At 37.2% G+C, this 9,708-nt stretch overlaps 1 pseudogene; it reads right to left on the reverse strand.

The window, feature by feature from the left end:
• Window positions 1–8,307: 8,307 nt before the first annotated feature.
• LOC141250389 (uncharacterized) lies at window positions 8,308–9,372 on the reverse strand (annotated as a pseudogene).
• Window positions 9,373–9,708: the final 336 nt, after the last annotated feature.

A 9,708-nucleotide genomic window follows, 5' to 3' on the forward strand; every position in this document is an offset into this window, starting at 1 on the left:
TCGGTCAGTCCATTCCTTGGATTTTTTTAGGACTATTCCCATTCCCGGACTTGGCCAAACGATGCACCCAAGACAGTCCAGGTGTGTTCTTCAGTATCGTCTTGTGATTCCTATATTCCCTTATGGTTTTACATGTCCTTGTTGCTCTTCTTGTGTCATGGATCGGTTTGGTGATCATGCGGTGCACTGCGGTAATGATGTTGGGCTCAAGTTTCGGCATAACTTGGTCTGAGATATTTTAGGGGACATTTGCTCTCAGGTTGGTGTCTTTTTACAGAAAGAATTGTCTATGGGGTTCTTATCTAAGAATGGAAGGGAGCTTTGTCCTGTTGATCTACTTGTCCATTGTTGGGACAATAGGAAGGACGTCTGTTTGGATGTTACTGGCGTTTTCCCCTTCACGGGTATAGGGGTTCCCACTTTTGTTCCTGGGGTTGTTGTCTCTGCTGCCGTCGCTAGGAAAAAGAAGAAGTATGAGGATAAGTGCATGGAAAATGGTTATAGGTTTATCGAATTTGCTTTCTCTACTTTTGGAGAATTAGAAAGTGATGTTATTGATTTTCTTACTAGGGTCACTCGGGTCGCTCAAAGCAACATTGTTAGTGCTAATGTGCGTTCTTTTATTTTTCATAGATTGGGCTTTGTTGTGAATAAGGGTGTAGGTGCGCAGTTGGTTGCTAGACTCCCAACCAACTTTATGCAAAGTTTGGATTTCGTTAATTTATATTAAAATAATTTAAATTACAAATTGAACATGTGGTCAACATTCATTAACGATTAATGGTCAACGTCAGTCAGCTCCGGTCAACGACACGTCGGTCACAACCGGTCAATAGTTGATGTGTTAGTTTTAGTGCATGATTTCTTTGATTTAGTGCATGGTTGGTGTGTTTAGCATTAGTACATTTTTTGGGTGCATGGTTTATGTGCATTAAATTTAGTGCATGTTTTCTTTACTTTAGTACATGGTTGGTGTGTTGGCATTATTGTATGGTTTTTGGGCATTATTGCATGAATTTCGTTGAAAAATGTATGAGTTTTACTATAAAATGCAAGAGTTTTGTTGAAAATGCGCGAGTTTTGCTTAACATTAGATGGATTTTACAATCAAATGTGTGACTTTTACCATACACTGAATGAGTTTTGTTAAAATATGGAGGAGTTTTAGTGTAAAGTGCATGCTTATTAATGTTAATTGCATGAGTTTTGCTGAAAAGTGCATGGATTTTACAGTAAAGTGTATGGGTTTTGTTGAAAGTGCATGAGTCTTAGTGCAAAGTGCGTGAATTTTGTTTAAAAGTGCATGAATTTTACTAAAATGTGCATGAGTTTTACATTAAAGTGTATGAGTTTTAATGTTTTGCAGAAAAATGCATGATTCTTTTTATTAAAAAGTGCAGGAGTTTTAGTATAAAGTGTATGAGTTATGGTTAAAACTTAAAAGTGGATGAATTTTGTTGCAAAGTGCATGAGTTTTATAATAAAGCACATGATTTTTTTTAAAAAGTGCATAAGCTTATCATAAAGCGCACGAGTTTTGTGATAAAATGCATGGTTTCTCTACGTTCGTGCATTAATGCATGATTTCTATCATTAATGCACATTCAATAGTCAATTGTCAATCCGGTTAAAGCTGGTCAATGCCGTAAAGAGCCGGACAATGCCAGTCAATCAACAATGACAAATTTAAATGATTGTTATAAAATTACATCTCAATTAACCCTTTTCCAATTCTTAATTGTTATCTATAATCAAAACTTACTATCTTAACTTATGCACTTAGCACATAAATTAGGAATAATGATTAAAAATGATAAACTTAGTTATCGCACACAGTAGCCATGAAACTAAAATAAAGACTTGGAGGAAGAACAAATAAATTTTGTTTCGTGCGAAAAAGCCATATTATATGAAGCAACACGGAGACGTGGCCACAACTCACAAGCGAAGATCAAACAAACAATGCCCATGCATCTTTATCTATTAGAAATTTAGAATTTGTACATTATTCGACTGATAAAATGAATGGAACATGATCTGGTTTTTCACAATTAGCTGTGATCCATGTACGAGATAGGTCTACCACATGCCAAGAAAATTCCAGTCTACGGTCATCTGCAATCTGTCATTTTCAAATTTATATTTGCGCAATTGATCAGCGCAAAGGAGTCAATGACTGAATAATGAATATGTAGATCCAGATCTAAACTCGCAATTGCCCTACCTAGCTAAAAGATCTATCAATTACTGAAGAGAATCTCATTGCTTAAACTATAGTATATTTACAGTCTTAACAAATGAAAAGAATAAGCGGCCAATTTACTAAAGTTCATACATACTACTACGTCGAATACAATCTGGATGGATCTGATCTGATCTGATACAATACAATTCAGCGCCGAAATGAGGAGTGAAAATCTTGAAGAGAGAGGCCAGAGCTGGCCTTAATAGCAAGGCCACACATCTCATGGAGAGACAAAGGTTCATTGGCCTTAGATTTAGCCATGACAAAGTAGACCTGTCCTGGTTTCAGGCCCTCCTCCGGCGCCACCTCCGGCGCGCAGGCGTCCACGTACATCGACTCCCAGCTGCAGAGATAGGAGCCGCCGCCCTTCCCTCCGACCGCCGTCGCCGCAGTCACCGGCGGATCGAACTCCTCCACCCTCCCGTCCTCGCAGATGACCCTAACAACCTCGGGGCGGCGCGGGGGTGACGGTGGCGGAGGCCGGACATTGGATTTCTTGGAGGGAGAGAGAAGAAGGCGGAGTTGTTGAGATCTGTTCTGGTGCTTTGCGGGGAGAGATGTGGGGTGTTGCTGGTGGTGGGTTGAAGCACAACCGCCCATGGAGGATGAACTGGAGTTTGAATTGAGAAGGAGGAGACGTTAGATTAGGAGTGGTGGAAAGGAATGGAATGGAGGTGGATATATAAAGAATGATCATATATAATAAATGTAATTTAGATTTGTTTATGAAAGTTTCAAGTAAAACTGTGGGAGTGTACGTGTATGGATTACCCTTTGGTTAAGTCAAGCAGCGTGCTTACCTCATTATTGACATATTCCAAATTGAATGAACGGTATGATTAAGCAAAACACTCCACTCCACATTCAAGATGTAAGATTTACACTTGAATTTTCCGGGCCTAACTTTTGTGTATTCGTACCCAAAGTCATGTATTCTATTTCGATACGGTTTTCAAGTTTGATCAGCTGGCGATCACGAGCCCTACTTAATATTCATTGACTTTTAAAAGTATTAATTAGTTAGGCTCAAGTTTCTTTCCTCTACTAATCCAACTTTTGTAGATATGTAAGTCATTTTGTGGACTGAGATGGAGTAATTTGACCGGAGATGAAATTCTAGATTGGCCCCAACGAGAATGAGAATGAAGTGGGATGTCAAATGGTGTGGAGTTGTTGTAGTACTAGACTAGTAGTAGTACTGAATATTGACATTCAACCAGGTTCGTTTAATTCAAACCTAGTTAGTTCTTCTACATACAATTTTTTTAATAATCTTATTAGATATAATAAATGTTATTTTGCTAATTTGTTTAAATATTTTATTTTTGTATAATTAGTACATTAAAACTATCTTATTTTTTAGACATTGTTTTTATATTTCTAATAACATTTTAATAAAATTATTTAGCAAAAGAAAAATATTGAAAAGGTAATTAACAAGTTTAAAAACACCGAAAGCAATTTCCTTCAGTTCACGTGAATCGTGTATATTTGTCAATCTGCCACCGCATATCACCTACTTACCTCTAATGTTGATTAGCTGTTACCATAAGCTTCACGGTTATTTCATTATTATTACTACTGGTGGTTTCAAATACTATTAAAAATGTTGATGAGTGTTATTAAATAACGCAAAAACAATAGTTTTTTTTCCCCCGAAAACCGGATCTTTCTACGTGGGCGGGTGATGGTTAATAGAGTATTGGGTGCGATTTGACTCTCACCTGATAGCTCAATAAGCCCAATATGCGTTCTTAATCTCTTAGTAGGGGGGTACACATGAACACTTCACTAGTAAGCCTATTATGGATGGGGTATGCAGTATGCATGTCAAATGCCGCATCTTTCTCCAATCCACGTGAATCGAGTAAAAATTGTTACTCTGCCACCGCATATAACCTACTCACCTCTAATGGTCAACCTTTACCTTGCCTCTTAACTTAACAATATTCAATAAATTAGTAGGTCAAAAGGAAAAACAATATACGTTCTGAAAAAATGAAAACTATTGTGAAATTTAAAGAAAATTTAGAACTCTTCGTACTTTCTTCTTATTCATCATTTATGATACATAATATTTATAGTCAAAAAATTTGGCTTGCGGGAGAAGATCCCAAGGACCGTATAAGGCTACTGTCTCTTAAAGGTCGTAAGGGCCGTTTTACAGAAGTGCAGAAGATAAGGTGAATAATTCACCATTATCTACAACACTCCCCCTTGAATATTCACCTTTTATCAAGGACATAGGAACACTTTACATATTTGGGTTCAACTTGCATTGCACGCTTCATAATTCTGCCTCATTAAAAACCTTGTCAGGAAAAACTCAGTGGGATAAAAACCTGATCGAAGGGAAAAAGAGTGCAGTGCGTACAATTCTCCCTCTCAGCTTAGTGTGCGTATCTCTTGAAATCTTCGCATCCCAATCTTGTGCACAAGTTCTTCTAGTTTCTTAGGACATAGAGACTTCGTGAATAAATCAGCTGGATTGTCACAAGATCGGATTTGTTGGACATCAATCTTCCCTTCTTTCTCGAGATCATGTGTTGAGAAGAGCTTTGGCGAAATGTGCTTTGTTCGATCACCTTTGATATAGCCCTCCTTCACTTGTGCGATGCATGCAGAATTGTCTTCATATATCTTGGTTGGATTATCAGTGATTGTCTTCAACTTACATTCCTTTTGGATATATTCAATCATTGATCTCAACCAAACACATTCTCTTCCTGCTTCATATAGAGCGATCAATTCGGCATGATTTGACGATGTCGCCGTCAGTGTTTGCTTTGTTGATTTCCATGAAATGGTTGTATCTCCATGGGTGAAGACATAACCGTTTTGAGATTTTTCTTTATGTGGGTCTGATAGATATCCTGCATCTGCATATCCAACAAGAGTAGCATTTGCATTTTTATGATAAAATAAACCAAGATCTGTACTACCACGTAAGTACCGAAATACATGTTTAATCCCATTCCAGTGTCGCCTTGTTGGTAGTGAACTATATCTTGATAATAGGCTTACATAAAAAGCAATATCTGGTCTAGTATTATTTGCAAGGTACATTAATGCACCAATAGCACTTAGATATGGTACTTCTGGACCAAGTACCTCTTCATCCCCTTCTCGGGGTCAGAATTCGTCATCTTGTGTACTTAATGAACGAATGACCATGGGCGAACTTAACGGGTGTGCTTTGTCCATATTGAATCTTTTCAATACCTTCTCGGTATAATTTGTTTGATGGATGAACATTCCATCCTTCAAATGCTCAATTTGTAAACCAAGACAAAATTTGGTTCTTCCCAAATCTTTCATTTCAAATTCCTTGGTTAAATATCTTGCAGTATTTTCAAGTTCATCGGATGTACCGATAATGTTTAAATCATCGACATATACTACGATTATAGCAAATCCAGACTTGGATTGCTTGATAAAAACACATGGACAAATAGCGTCATTCTTGTAACCCTCTCTAATGAGGTATTCACTAAGTCGGTTGTACCACATTCTTCCAGATTGCTTTAGGCCATATAATGATCGTTGTAACTTTATGGAAAGCATTTCTTGAGGCATTGCTTTATATGTTTCTGGCATTTTTAGTCCTTCGGGAACTTTCATATAGATATCACTATCAAGTGATCCATATAAGTATGCAGTTACAACATCCATAAGTCGCATCTGTAGTCCCTTTGTCACAGCTAGGCTAATGAGAAATCTTAATGTAGTTGCATCGACTACAGGGGAATAAGTTTGTTCATAATCTATCCCCGGTATTTGAGAGAATCCTTGAGCTACAAACTTTGCTTTGTATCTCACAATCTCATTTCTCTTTCGTACAAATACCCATTTATAGCCTATTGGTTTTGTTCCTACAGGGATAGGTCTTATAGGACCAAAAACTTCACGTTTCTCAAGCGATTTTAGTTCAGCTTGTATCGCCTCTTTCCATTTCAACCAGTCATTTCTATGTCGACATTCATCAATACTTTGTGGCTCAATATCATCATCATCTGCCACTATTTGGCTGGCAACATAGTATGCAAATATTTCATTTGCACAATATCTTTTCTATTCCATTGTGTTCTAGTAGATACATAGTTGACATCTGTTTCATAATTGTCAACATTTCTATCCTCTTCTGGGATATTTTCAGGGTTCTCTGAGTCATCTTTGTTATCCTCATTTTCATCATGTTCTCCCCCTGAATTTGCTATCGGTGTAGGACATTCTATATTGCTTTGCCGTCTTATTCTTTCGTGGTTTAAGATCTTTAGAGCCAAGTGGCCTACCAAGTTTTTGGCGTATTGTAAGCTCATTTAAAGGTAGCTTATTAATTTGTCTTGTAGGATTTCTATTCTTTAAGGGACATTTATAGCTGGAACATGTGACTTTGTCACCTTCTTTGTGTCTACAAATGAGTCAGGCAATTGATTTGCTACACTTTGTAAGTGTATGATTTTATCTACTTCTTGTTCACATATCTTTGTTCTTGGATCAAGATGAGATAACAATGGAGCATTCCATGTGATTTCTTTGTTCTTTTCTCCACCAAGATTTGGAAATTCATTTTCATTAAAATGACAATCATCAAATCTCGCGGTAAATAGGTCACCTGTTGTTGGTTCGAGATACTTAATTATAGATTGAGATTCGTAACCAACGTAATTTCTCAATCTCCTTTGAGGACCCATTTTTGTGCGTGGTAGTGGAGCAATAGGAACATAAACTGCACATCCAAACACCCTTAAGTGTGATATGCCTGGTTCTTTACCAATTACCAATTGGAATGGGGAATGCTTATGATATGCAGTTGGTCTTAGTCTAACCAAATTTGTTGCATGTAATATTGCATGTCCCCAAGCAGACGAGGGTAGCTTGGATTTCATTAATAATGTTCTAGCTATTAGTTGTAGTCTCTTAATTAGAGATTCAACAAGACCATTTTGCGTATGAACATGTGCTACTGGATGTTCTACAACAATCCCAATTGACATACAATAATCATTGAATGCCTGAGATGTAAACTCACCAGCATATCGAGTCTAATTCTTTTGATCGTATAGTCTGGGAATTGGGCTCGTAATCTTATAATTTGAGCCAAGAGTTTAGCAAAAGCTGTATTTCTTGTTGATAAGAGACTCACATGTGACCACCTTGTTGATGCGTCGATTAATACCATAAAGTATCGAAATGGTCCACATGGTGGAACTATTGGTCCACATATATCACCTTGTACTCGTTCTAAGAACGTTGGATTTTCATTTGCAATCTTGTTCTTAGACGGTCGGGTAATTAATTTACCAAGTGAACAACCTCTACAGTTGAAGTCTCTTATTTTAAGGACTTTTACATTCTTTAAGGAATGTCCGTTTGAGCTCTCAATTATTTTGTGCATCATCCCATGGCCTGGGTGACCTAATCGGTCATGCCATAATGTAAACATATCTTTATCATTTGATCTTTTACCAAATGTTATATTTGCTTCTATTGGACTAATATATGTTTGATATAGTCCGTTAGAATGGGATGACAATTTTTCTAGTAAGTGTTTCTTGCTTATATTTATCTTGTGATGCACAAATACTCTACGCCATTTTCATTCATAGTTTCCATATGAAACCCATTATGGCGTAGATCTTTGAAACTTAACAAGTTTCTTTGAGATTTACTCGAATATAGTGCATCATTTATCAAGATTTTTGTCCCTTTAGGGAGCAAAAGGCAAGCTCTTCCAGAGCCTTCGATAAGTTTTGTCGCACCTGAAATTGTGTTGACATTTGCTTCCAATAACGTCAATTGTGTAAAATATTCTTTGCTCTTTAGTATGGTGTGTGTTGTGGTACTGTCTACTAGACATGGATCTTGTCCACTTGTTGTATGTATAGCCACATCCATATCTTCACAAATAAGATAACACCGTTAATAAACCAAACAACAAGTTTATTTATGATACAACATGTTATAGTACATCGCACTAGGTAAGTGATACATGCTTCATAAGGAAAAACAAACACATTTAGATATTTTACATAATATTACATTAAAACAACTTCTAGTACTTAGTTGTTATTCTCATTGATTCCAAACTCATCATCTATGATGAAGTCAGAGACATCCAGATTGAGTATTGGGGAGGTGTTGTCAACAAAATGAGTTTCCACGTTCTTCCCCTTATCTTTTTGAGAAGCCTGGTATAACTCAACCAAGTTCTTGGCAGTACGACACACTCTTGCCCAGCGGCCTGTCATACCACATCTATAGCAGATGGATTTGGCTTTTTGTGGAGGTCCCGTTGGACAATTCTGGACCGTTTGCTTACCATTCCCCTTTGATGATGATGCATCAGGAGCATATCGCTTCCACTGACAGCTAGTACCCCTACCATGCCCACGACCTCGACCACGACCTCTACCACGTCCACGACCTCTACCACGTCCATGACCACCATTGTGTCCGTGATAAGCTTGATGCCCGCCTCTAACATTTTGAGCAACACAAGGTCCTGGAAACACTCCATGTGTTGCATTTGTTTCATGGTACGGTGCGGTACCTGTGGGCCGCATGTTGTGATTTTTCATGAGGAGCTCATTGTTCTGCTCAGCCACAAGTAAAACTGATATCAAATCAGAATATTTTTTAAAGTTTCTTTCCCTATATTGTTGTTGTAACAACATATTTGAGGCATGCATGCTGGAATAGGTTATATCCAGCATGTTCTCTTCAGAAACTTTCTGCCCGCATAACTTCAGTTTAGATGTAATACGAAATAGGACAGAGTTATAGTCACTGATTGATTTAAAGTCCTGGAACCTTAAATTCACCCAGTCATATGTGGCTTTTGGGAGCAAGACCTTTTGTTGATGGCCATATCTTTTCTCCAAGCTTTCCCATAATTCCTTGGGATCTTCCACTAGCAAATATTCAGATTTTAGGCTTTCATGGATATGATGGCGAAAGAATATCATCGCCTTAGCCTTATCTTGCTGGGAAGTATTATTATCATCTTGGATCGTTTCTAACAGGCCATTGACTCTGAGGTACGATGTTGCATCAACCCTCCATTTCAGATATCTCTAGCCGGATAAGTCGAGTATATCGAATTCTCGTTTTGCAAGATTTGTCATTGATTAACTACAAAATTAACATTAACATTAATTAACAATGAGAAATTTATTTTAGGTATTGTACCATTTAAAATAAAAATAAAAAAATGGACTACAAGTATAAAGATGACATGGAAATAAATACATGCACGTGATTAAATAAAAAAAATCAAAACAAGACATTTCAAGTTCAAGTTCCATCTTTACGTAACTTTTACATTATGTCTTAGAGAAATAGGTAAATAGTGAATTGTGAATAGTATTGCATGCATAGCTCGTTCTTATGTGTAAATATATACTTCAAATGATGGAAGATGAATAAAAAAATACAACTTCATCTTCTTTACAGGAGCTATC

The sequence above is a fragment of the Phyllobates terribilis genome, unplaced genomic scaffold (assembly GCF_046119375.1).
Source record: "Phyllobates terribilis strain yellow unplaced genomic scaffold, ASM4611937v1 Scaffold_5600__1_contigs__length_50570, whole genome shotgun sequence".
Lineage (NCBI taxonomy): Eukaryota > Metazoa > Chordata > Amphibia > Anura > Dendrobatidae > Phyllobates > Phyllobates terribilis.